This window comes from Pituophis catenifer, unplaced genomic scaffold, assembly GCF_029215685.1.
Source record: "Pituophis catenifer annectens isolate HBS135680 unplaced genomic scaffold, rPitCat1.0.hap2 SCAF_8, whole genome shotgun sequence".
NCBI classification, from domain to species: Eukaryota; Metazoa; Chordata; class Lepidosauria; order Squamata; family Colubridae; genus Pituophis; species Pituophis catenifer.
This window is the reverse complement of record NW_027256888.1, coordinates 37,976,055-37,988,257: the sequence shown is the minus strand read 5'-3', so window position 1 is coordinate 37,988,257 and position 12,203 is coordinate 37,976,055. Positions and strand designations below refer to the sequence as shown.

Below are 12,203 nucleotides of genomic sequence, written 5' to 3'. Positions count from 1 at the left end.
CCTTTTTCTTTCCAGACATCTACACAAAAGCATAAAAAAGTTGTTCTCACTCTTGTACTTTCAACAATTGCTACTCAGAAGATTGCCTTTGATTCAGAAAAAAGTACTTACTTATCATGACCACTAATTAGTGAAAGTGTCGCTCTGAATTTTTTTAATCCTCCTGTTAAATTTTCTAAGTTGGTGGCCATTGATGTATCTTGTAGAAGCATAGTTTTCACTCACTGGGTAAAGAATTATTTCCCTGTATTTGTACCAATTTCCCACCATTTAGCTAAATTGGAGCTTAGATTTAGTTTTTGCTATTGAGAAAGAAATTTCTCTCTTTTATATCAACACTTGATAATCTCTATCAAAGCTTTCCTTAGTCATATTTTTCTAAATTAAATAATTCTATATGTCCTAATCTTTTTTTGAAAGAAAACTGTTCCATCCAAAACATTCAGATTTACTTTGTCTAGATCTATTTATTCTAGTAGTGTGTTGATGAAAACTATAACTCCAAGTGTATAGCTGCATTATAGAGCTGTTTAAAGGCATTCCAATTTGATTTTAAATCCTGTGTTTTTACAATGACCCTTAATACAGAATCCATTGTTTTCATAGCTTTGAGTTATCTACAACAACCGCCTCAGTAAATCCTTTTTCTGGTCAGTAAATAATTGTTTATATTCCATTGTTGTATATGAGAAATTAAGCTTTTTCTTTATAATCTCCCGAGGTGATCACATTACTTACTCTGAATAATAGCTGCCATTTTCAGTTCGGAAAACAATTCTGCAGCTTTTCCAATTAACATTTTTATTGCTGCCTTGGATAATTTTGTGTGATTCACAAACAGGGGAATTTTACTGCTTACCCCTTTATTCAGGTAATTCATAAATAACTCAGAAAGACCTATTTTCAATATGGATTCTTGGGAGATGGCATTTTTTACTCCCTCCATTTTGAGCACTGTCAATTTCTGTGAATTATGCAGCTAATTATGCAAAACAAAACACATTATTCTTACTGGTAGTAATGAAAGGTAAAACTAATTGTTTAAAATTTGAAACTGACTCAAGGTTTCAGATAAAAGCAATATAATTTTGGCAGCATATTTTCAAAAATTCAAGATGTTTTACAATGGCCAATTACGATTTCACATAAAGCCTAGTATATTTTTCACAGGTTTGGCAATGGTTAAATAACGGTATGTTGCAATTTACATCGGTATAATGGGTCTTATTTTTCAGTTATATATTGAATGTAATTTATATAACTATGCATGATATTGTATTGTTTTTTATATTTTGGATATTATTCAATAATCACAATAATGGATATTAACATCCGGAAATAAAATGATTATCATGAATCAAGCTTATTAAAGTTTCCTAGGCAACTGCCAAAGGATACTATTTGTTAATTACCTGTGTAGTATAGAGTCTAGATACCTGATAATCTCAAATTGCTTCTGCCTTCCCAATTATATTCTGAGCAGGGTGGATAAAAATCAATGATTTTTTTAAAAAAAATAAAAAAAAATCAGATTTTTTTGATTTAAATCGGATTTTTTTATTTAAATCAGATTTTTTTGATTTTTATTGAATTTATTTTAATAAAAACTTTTGGGGTAAAAATCTATCGTAAGATAGTTTTATATTTAAGATACATAAATAATTTAGTTTATTCAGCATGAAATGGAGCTTAGTTATGTAGCACAAGGCTGTATATTCTGCAACACTGGGACTATCGGTGAGTCAACAGCGGGTCAAAGGAGTAGCAAAGATTAAAGTTGCTCTTTAAAAATTATGATTTAAATCGAGTTGATTTAAATCAAGTCTTTTTACTAGTGATTTAAATCATGATTTAAATCATGATTTAAATCGACTCAATTTAAATCAAATCTACCCTGATTCTGAGGATGGGTGCATTCCAGTTTCCCTCTATTAAATGTTGTTATTTTGTGACACTGAGGAAGCACTGCTTTTCTGATATGACCCCCACCCTCTGGAAGGACATCTCTCTAGAGATAAGGTGGTCTCCTTTTTCCTAGGATTCCAAAAATTCTTAAAAGCAGGCCTGGGGTTAATGTATTATTGTCTTTTAGGTGGGGTGGGGAATGGCTGTTTTGCTTTGTTTGTTTTGAATTGCTTTTAGATTGTTTTAGTCTGGCCTGTCTGTGTGTTTTTATCTTATCTGTTTTTTTGGTTTGTACACTACCTACAGTTCATCAGAGTTGGGCAGCTACAACAAATCTGAATAAACAAACAAACAAAAGATCAAATTAATATAAAGCATAGTATTTGGCTGCTGCATGAACACTTGACAAGAAATTCCTGAGGATCTCAAGCTAAGAAGAGTGAAAAAGATGATCTCTGTCAACAATGGACAAATAGATTATATTTTTTCTCAAGTTTAGCTCCTATTGTGTTTTTAAAATGCAAACCTAAGATCTGAATTGATATGATCTGTAAAAATTTATAAAATAATAAAAGTTTATATATTAACATATATACATGATTTTTACTGCATTAGGGAAAAATTGCTATCCACTTCAATGACAATCAAATGCAAAACAGTGAGTTTATGACCAAAGGTATGAAACTAATGGATCCAATGAAAGGACAAAGGAAAAAGGATTGGTGTCTTAAGACTGCCGTGAGGATGAAATGCCATATGTAAACAGGAACATGAAAGTGCTAAAAGGAACATGATGGACTAGAAGAAGAATGCTAAACTGCCTACTGAGACATTACTTCTTTGGAATGTGAAAAGTTCAATTACAGAAACTGATTAATAATACAACACCATATCAAATAATAACCACTTAGATAAGTTGCCCATAGAAGGACCATGTAGTTATTGAAAAGAAGTATTTTTAGTCTCATAGAAAAGGAAACTTTGACCGAAATGCCACGAAGCAAAGGAATTGCAGAACGTGTGCTTTTTGAGAATAAACAAGGTTTTGGAGTTTTGTAATGGAAACACTGCTGGAATTGTGCAAAGAAGTAAAACGCAGAAAAAGTACAGTATAATATATTATATATACTTCTCAACTTTAAGCATTCCTTCATGAACATCACAAAACTGTACTATAAAAATTAGGTTCATTTCTCTAGATATGAAATATCTGATAAAATTATAAACATAAATTTTCTGTATCTCAAACCTTGGGTAAAATATACTGAACTGGTTGAAACTGCACACTGACTTGACATCAATCAGAAACTCTAATTTGAATACTGGGAAAAATTTGGAAATTTACTGATATTTAATCACTACCCATTTATAATAAAATGTAAATAAATAAAATAAAATCTTTTTTTGTAATTTTGCTTACAAAATGTTGTTATACTAGCACAAAGTTTTCATTTACTAGTAAGTTTAATTAAGAGATCTCAGCAAAGGGTTTCTAAAACTGAAGAGTTTTCATTAATCATCGATTAAAGATGTAAATCAGTATCCTTGGATCATTAGATTTACATATGCTAGCTTCAATTGTTATTGAAGTTATAACTTGCAAAGAAGCCTATATTAAATCCATTTATTCCCATCATTTCTTGTTTAAATCAGGGTGAGCTAATGATTTCATGGTCCTTAATTGGTACTCAGTGCACTGTTTTATTACTGATTACCTTATACAGATCATAATAGTGACATTATTTTCAGTGAGAGATAATGCATTCTTATTTATATTTGTGTAATCATACCCATTATAAGTTATTTCTACCAAACATATTTCATGTTTAAGATTAGCTTTTAAAAAATCACCTTGTTTTTTGCATAAATTTCAACAATAACTGACACTATACTAACAACACTTAAGGAATGGTAAATTAGATTTCCAGGCAATAATTCAATGAACTTTCTATAAAAGTCAATGTTGATCTACCGGTATAAGAATTAAGGATTAGACACAATGAATGATACATTAGAAATATATTATATGGCACTGAACCAAATGTGCTTTTCAAGAGGCAACTGGACTTTTTTTTCTTTTTCCTTGAAAACATTTTGCTTCTGATCCAAGAAGCTTCTTCAGTTCTGACTGAATGGTGGAAAATGGAAAGATTTATATTCTTTGCAGTCATCTGGTTGTTAGCACTCTTTCTGAGAGTCATTAAGGCCACTTGGAGGTTTATCTCTGCCCTGAGAGTGATCTGAATAGTGCAAATGGGTGTGAAACCTCCTTGGAACTGCTGAAAGGACTCTGTTGTAAGCAATAGATAGATGATATTGTATCCCTCCCTTTCTGTTAAGAGAGGTCTGTTCAATTTTAATGTAGATGGCCTCTTTGATCCTGCTTTCAAACCAAAGTCCACAGAATGTGGACTTTGCTGTCTTCAAAAGAGAGGCCTTTGTCTTTCAAATGCAGATGGACTGCTGAATGTTATCCTGATGGGCTTGTTCTATGTTGTGTCATTTGCTTGTGAAGTGGTTGTTTTGTTTATCCAATACACAGATCTGCACTTCTTATTGCATTGTACTGCATTATATCACATTGCTCAGTTTGTGTCTGGATGTTTTATCCTTGATGTGGACAACCTTCTGCCTCAGTGTATTCTTGGGTTTAAAATATGCATGTATGTTGTTTTAGTTGAAAATCATCCTGAGCTTCTCTCCTACTCTCTGAAAGAGTGCTAATGACCAGATGTCTGCAAGGAATATTCTACTCTATTCCCTTCTATTCCCCACCATTTAGTCAGAACTGGAGAAACTTCTTGGATGAGAAGCAAAACATCTTCAAGAAAAAACAATAACGAAAGTCCAGTTGCCTCTTTAAAAAGCAATGTACTCTCAGTCATCCACGTCATGGTTGTCCCAAAGATGCCTCTTAAAAAAGCATCTTTGGAACAACCATGATGTGGATGACTGAGAGTCTCCATTAACATATGGTACTGAAAAATACAGTGACCTGATGGTAGAGCTGTGTGATGTTTCAATAACAAACTGCCAAAGTGATAATTTATTAGAATACTGTTGCAAATGTACTCTATTACACAAATTAAGTCATAAAGAAACCTTAAGGGAATTTTGCTGCTGCAGAGCAACTTATGCCATCCAATATATTTGAAATCAATCCAGATTTAGAAAAGTGCTATTTTTTATTTATTTTACTTGTTATAATTAAAATGCAGATATGAATTTCCAGTTTTGTACAGATATATTGTCAATTGCATAAATTCATGAAACTGGAATACCATAGCTCAAATGAGTTCAGTGATTTAGCATTTAAATAAAACAATCCTTAAACACAGATTGAAATATTTGTCTACTGCTATTATATAATAACAATATCCATGGATATAGAAAGTCTACACACCTGTTAAAATGCCAGATTTTTGACACATAAAAAAAAAATCAGATCAAGATAAATCTCTTCAGAATTCTTTCCACATTTATTATAACATATACAGTGCATTCAGACCCTCTTCACTTTTGTCAATTTTGCTATGCTGCAGCCTGCAATATCTACAGATATTGAAATTCATTTTGTTTCTCATTAATCTCTTGTGCCTCCCATTTCTCTGGATCGTTGCCGACATGTTCCTACACATTGATTGGAGTCCACTTCTCTTATTCTCTTACTAAGGTCCTTCTCCCCTGATTGCTCCCCTAATTGGGTAACCAGCTCTTGGAAGAATCATAGTTGTGCCAAACTTCTTCCATGTGAAAATTATTGAGGCCACTGTCTTCTTAGGAATCTTCAGTGCAGCAGAAATTTTATTGTAGCCCTTTCCAGATCTGTGCCTTGCAATAATCCTGTCTTTGAGCTCTGCAGACAGTTCCCTTGACCTCATGGCCTTTGCTCTGCTACAGTATGCATTGTCAGCTGTGAGGCCTTCTATAGAGGTGTGTGCCTTTCCAAATTATGTCCAATCAATATAATTTATCACAAATGGACTCCAAACAAGGTGTAGGAACATATCAGCAATAATCAAGAGGAATGAGAGGCACCTGAACTAAATTTCAAGTGTTGTTGCAAAGGGTCTGAATGCTTATGCCAATATATTTCAGTTTTTTATTTTTAATAAATTTACAAACATTTCTAAAATTCTTTGTCATTATGGGGAACCAAGTGTAGATTAATGAGAAAAAAATGAATTTCAACACTGTAGAATCAAGCTGCAGTGTAACAAAATTGACAAAAATGATGGGGGTCTGAATACTTTCAGAATGCACTGTAAGCTGCACAATTCAAATTGAAAAACAAATGGAAAAGGTTCAATAAAAGTTGGTTGCAATTACTCTGCAGTTCAGAAATTGAAATATTAAAGAGTTAGGGTCATATTATTGTCATAGTATATTTTGGGCTGCAATATGTAGGATTGTTAATATGACTTTATAATTGATAATTGTTCATTAAAGATACATATGTTCTTCTTGGTGATCAATCCAATAATATATGGAGTTTATCAAATATAAATAATTGTGGATATTAACATTTAGAGAATGGCTAACAGAATTATTGTCTCTAACATTGGAAAAATAAACCTACACTTAATTTGCAGCAAGGATTTCCTTAAATGCTAAATTAATCTATACATTTTTCCAGGCCATTTCTCTACTTTCCCCCTTACTTTTTATATTAAATTATATTGTTAACATAGTTGTATATGTTAATTATTTTAGTATTATATAAAAAGATAGTTGTTTTATCACAATACCATTCAATATCAAAAGTTGCCGTATGAACATAATGACAAAGGAAAATAAGTTTTTTTTTCAAAATAACATGGAGTAGGAGTATAAATGAAGAATGTAATTCAAATAGAGTAGCTTCTATGAATATGACCTTCTGCCGTAATTTGTGTGCATGTTAAATCATTAATTAGAAGACTGCCTACCATAATATGATTGCACTCATATTTTATGTTCAGTTCAGTTAAACTATCTCATAACCTGAATGTAAATTGGCATTGAGACAATTTGTTTCCCTTAATTGTAATTACTAACATTATACTACTATGAATTCAGTTCATACAATATCTTGTTTTTTATGCAATACCTAGTATTTTCAAATTTCACAGATTATGTTTCTATTTACCCAGATCTTCTTTTTTTATTATAAAAATACTGTCCTTTTATGAGCTAGTCCAAGTTCCATGCTGACAGTTCTTTATTTCTTCCTACAAAATGCCTACTCATCATTTTGTAATTCTGCAGCAGTAAGAATAATTCTGAATTTGAACCTACAATTGTAATAGATTGCATTTTTTTCTTGCATACCTTGTAGAATGCAAGACCAGCTGTATTTTTGAACATTCTGTCTTTTCATATATATCAATTTCCTTGTACTAACATACTCACAGCATGCCTGCAATTTTCAATCTCAAGAACTGTTTTCTTACCGTTTGTGTAAAGTTTTATATTGTCAGTTTGTAACTGGTAATCACACTATTATTCTTGGAATTTCAAAAAGTAGTTGTGTCAAGAATCATATAAATTGAAATGTTTGCTTTATTTCTTAACTGCTCCTTATTAATATAGAAGAGGATAACAAATCTATTTTTGTGCCTTTTTAATCCATCATGGCAGAAGACAACTAACATATTTGTAAATTTGGGCTCATTTTCTATTTATATATGAATGCGTAAGGAAAAATTGAAAAATAACAAATGTTCAAAAATTCACCTAGCAAGGTTAAGGTAAGAGTCAAAGAACAACAGACTGCCTAAGAAATCAGTTCTAGGACTCTTCAAAATCTTAATGTTTGTTTCTAACATTTAGTGCTATACATTGCTACTTATTGCAGTTTTTCCCAAAAAACTGCGCTAGCAGCCATAATCTTGAAATACCCCCCTCTACCCCGTTATCTATTCCTTCTTCCTATTTTTCCAGGCCGTTTATATTACTCAGACTAATTAGCTTCATTGTGTGTCCTAGTTGAGAAAATATTCAGAAATAAGCTTCAGGAAAACCAAATCAATCCACTCAGCTTAGCTTTCTTATTGGAATAATAATAATAACTTAAGACAATTATAATTTGTATAAAAAATTAATTTCAAATGCACACACACCCACGCGTGCCATGCACACCCATGCACACACCCACACTTTTAGCCACTTAAAATAATACAAATGCTCAATCTTCATAAATAAATAAATAAATCAGAACAAAATTTCTGCAATTAACAGTTAAACCATAATGTAGGACTTAAATGATTACAGGAAGTCCATGACTTACAACAGTTCATTTAGTGACCGTTTGAAGTTACAGCGGCACTGAAAAAAGTGACTTATTACCATTTTTCACACTTCCAATATTTGCAGCATCCCCATGGTCACATGAACAAAATTTGGACACTTGGCAACTGGCATGTATTTATGATGATTATAAGTGTTCCAGCATCATGTGATAACCTTTTGTGATCTTCTGACTAGCGAAGTCAATGGGGAAGCCTGATTCACTTAACAATCATGTTACTAACGTAACAACCACAATGATTCACTTAACAACTGTGGCAAGAAATGTAAAATTCACTTAAGAAATATTTCACTTAGCAACAGAAATATTGGGCTTAATTGTGTTCGTAAGTCAAGGACTATCTGAATATTGCAAGTATTTTTTGGAGTATAAGACGCACCTTAGTTTTTGGGGAGGAAAATAAGAAAAAAGCTGATTGGCAGGTGGATCAGCCTCCCGGAATACCCCCAATCAGCTGTTCCAAGAGGTGAATTTTAGCAACAGATTCCTTGGTTGTGAGCGCTTTGCCTTCCTTTTTTTTTTTTTTTTTTTTTTTTTTCTGCCTCTGAAACTTCTGAAACTCTGTTTCAGAAAAAAACTTTTTTTCTTGTCTCTGAAAGCCTCCGAAACAGAGCTTTAGAAAAAAAGCCTCTGAAGCTCTGTCTGGGGGCTTCTTTTCTGAAGCTTCTTTTCTGATGCTTTTTTCAGCCTCTGAAACTTCCGTTTGAGAAGCTGGGCAGGGCTACATTCGGAGTATAAAACGCACCCAGATTTTCACCCTCTTTTTTTGGGGAAAAACTTGCTGCTATGTTTTAAATTGAAAATATCACTAAAACACTGAAATTCCTCATGCTTAAATTTGTTTATATTTAAGCCACAAGCATTTATCTTGCTTGTTTTTAACTTTTTAAATGGAACTATTTCACAGTTGAAGATATATATTAATAAACAACAAAAACACTAGCAAGATCGCATGGTATTTTATCCTACTAAACAATTTATTTTAAAACAAAAATTGCCTCATGAATACCCTTAATGCTTCTGATGTACATCTGATATAGCCAAATTTAAATAATTTCAGATATTAAGTTTATATTATATCTATTTCCAAATCTAAAACAGAATTGAAAAAATACGATCATAATAGAAATAGAAATAAAGAAGACTATTATTACACAATTGTAGATTCCTTAATGTATTCTTAAACTTGAATGAGGTGTGAAACTGATGTATAAAAATGGGTATAGTTTGCTCAAAACTATAGCTAATCGTTTCCATATGTAGGTAAAATACAGAAAAACCTTTTTTTCTGGACAATTAGTAGAAGAAATATGGAGATCATCTATTTAGGCCTTCATTATTTTAGAATCTTGTAGAGACCACACACACACAAAGGTTGAGGATGTATGTGGGGAACTTTATTGTCTTACATAGTGACATTATATAGTTTGTTACTTTCAAGTTACAGTGTACTTGGCAGCATCTCATTGGCTACAGAAACTTCCAGGTAACTAGAGTCTTTGGTTAACCGTTACTGCTGGCTTAAGCACTTCTAATATTTGGCTATAATTAAAATCTAACACACATCCCACTTCTTCTCCCCCTGTTCCTCTTGTTTACAGAATTAGGGTCTTATCTTCTAATGTAATTTCCTGGTGCTTACGTGCAAGTAACCTTCCTTATCTGAGGTTTGCCATCCAAGACAGGAAAATCCCTGCACATATGCAGATTGCGGATTCCTACAGAATCTGAAAAATGTAGCATCCCTAAACTAAGGCAATGCATTGAGCATGTAAATATCACAAACAAATGAATTGTGTTTCATGACTAGAAAGTCCTCTTTTGTTGCCAAAGCCTTATTGTTTATTGTATGTGTCTCTTAACACCTCACTAAATACAGTACAATTCTTTAAAATGCATGTTGATTTTTATACTCTGAAACAATGGGTAACAAATATGCATCATTTGTTCAATTACATCTTATATGTGGGTCAGGCCTAGACTTTTGCATAATAGGTATTTGAAAGTAAGCTTGAAAGGGCACAACAGTTCAAAGAAAGGATTCATGAATACAATTGCAACAGTAATAATGTCCTTGTATTGTCACCATCACCAGTGCCTTATGATCTGCTGCTGTCTCAACCAATGCACCAAACTTGGCACATAAGAATATGGTGCCATTCTGTTTCTCTTTTCTTCACCCTGCTTCATCTCCCACACGAATAGCTATCCTTTTGAAAAAATAAACAGCACTGTTTCATTGAACAATGGGTAAGCATGTTCCCAATGTTGGAAAAGAAGCACGGTTGCTCCATGATTGTATTAATTTGTGTGAAAGCTTTAACCATGCACAATGCAACAATACATATTGTGCTACTAGACTGCAAATTGCGGTACAAAGTGAAAACTTCTATTTCTTTTTAATGTTTAATGTTTAATTTCCTTTCTGCCTCATTTTCAATTAGATGCTCTGTTTGTATGCAGGATGCCACATATTACCAAGCCCCCCAAATCCCATGTCTCCAATTTAAGGAAAGGTAGTCCTTTGAGGTGTTCTCCACTAATAGTGCTTTAAACATCAAGTTGTTTATTGAGCTACACTGATTTTCATGTATATGCAGGCAATTCAAATGGTAATCTGGCCATAGGGAAATCCTAATTCCTTTAAACTACAAAAGAGCAGCTATTTGTTTTCATTCCAGTTCTTTATTGCATTGGGAAGCAAGATCATTACTGATCACAAAGACATGCTTTGTTCAGAAAAAAAATGCAGGCATGCCAGTCAGCATGCCTCTATTCTTCACTAAGCTTCCTGGAATGTTTGGTAGCCATTCGGTTTAAAAAATTGAAAATGAAATGCTAACATCTGGGAATTAGCTGTTAAACAGTATTAAAATAAACTGATGCATTTGAAGTCTGGGCAGAATTACAGTCTTATACTTTGCCAGCCACTCTGACTGTAGTACCTTGTAGTCAGTGCACCCAAGTTCCACTGATGCATGCATTATATTTGGTGCGCTCTATTATTTGGTTTATGAAGTGTCTCTAATTGCATATTGCAGAAATATATCATCTGTTTTTGTTTAGGTTATAATTATCAATTTTACCAGCCTTTATCAGAAATAAAATACAATACAACAATTCCCAGGTTACTTTATGCAGATTTGCTGGTTCCGGGACTGTCCCGGAACCAGCGAAATCTGGGGGTTGGGCAGGGCACAGAATGTATCTGCCCTCAGAGTGGGAGGGATTGCCACTCTCGAATTGGCCTTTTTAGTCACACTAGATGCTGTTTTAGGACCTCTTTCCAGAGCACGATACCATAGTCTCTTGAGACTGAAGGATGCCAATGCCAATGATTATGCAGATTTAGTGAAAATTTTAAGAGTCAGATACTATTTTTTGTCTTACTAGTATTTTATTCTGTGCAATTTTATCTTTCTCTATGTGTACTACCATACTTATCCAAATGGTTCCTTTTTTTAGCGGATATATTTTGTATCCAATTGATTCTGTGTTTACTTTTTATAAATTCTTTATTTTATGTGATTGCTACCAATATATACACAGCAGCACAGGTGCACTGAAGATATTAAATCACAAAACATGTATTTTAAAAAATAAAATTGTATCTGAAATATCCAAAACATACTATATTTTGCGTGAATATCGCTACATTTTGCAGAATTTATAACCCACAATTAACTAGCTGATTTTGATATAATTTTGAGAATTATAGGCTTATAGAAATGGAGACGTACTAGTCATATACTATTGCCATACTAGGTAATTTATGCAAATAACAGAAGCCCAAGCCAAGCTACTGTGCTATTTACAACATTATAATAATTGTTTTATTATCCAAAACTTTTGTTGTTGTGTTGCAAAAGCAGCAGTACAATAATTACACGCACATGGAATATATATATGAAAATTATAAGGCTACTATTAAAGTGTATTCTGTCAAAGGCATTGGAAAAAATTGTACAAGAGCAGATAATCCATTAAACAAACCAGCAGTGTGCTACTA

At 32.8% G+C, this 12,203-nt stretch overlaps 1 protein-coding gene across 3 annotated transcripts in view; it reads right to left on the bottom strand.

Moving 5' to 3' along the window:
• Nucleotides 1–12,203, bottom strand: part of LOC139320510 (teneurin-3) — a 163,824-nt gene that overhangs the window by 84,570 nt on the left and 67,051 nt on the right. The window lies entirely within an intron of this gene.